Below are 368 nucleotides of genomic sequence, written 5' to 3'. Positions count from 1 at the left end.
TACTTTCCAACCGAAATCAAATATTTCTTTTCTTTATTTTCTATCATATATTCTGCACAGATGCGTTCCCACGTTTGACATCAAATTTTCTTGTATTTCCCTTTGTGTATTCTAAAACAAGGCTAGAGGAAAAAATATATAATTTTTTGCAGCTACAAACTGACAAAAATTATCTCTTTTAAAACTCTTATTGTGTAATATTGGCATTGTGTATACCAATATTATTGTTCTTACTCTGTGTGATGAGACTCTAGTTCGGGAAATCTGGAGTTTTGGGGAAAGTGGAGCTGCCCCTTCATCATCACTGCGCCCTGGTCCTCTCTCACCCAGAGAGGTAGCACCTGAAAGGGTCCCTGATTTGGGGTTAC

Source organism: Penaeus chinensis, chromosome 30 (genome assembly GCF_019202785.1).
Source record: "Penaeus chinensis breed Huanghai No. 1 chromosome 30, ASM1920278v2, whole genome shotgun sequence".
In the NCBI taxonomy this organism is placed as follows: domain Eukaryota; kingdom Metazoa; phylum Arthropoda; class Malacostraca; order Decapoda; family Penaeidae; genus Penaeus; species Penaeus chinensis.
Note: the sequence above shows the minus strand (reverse complement) of the source record.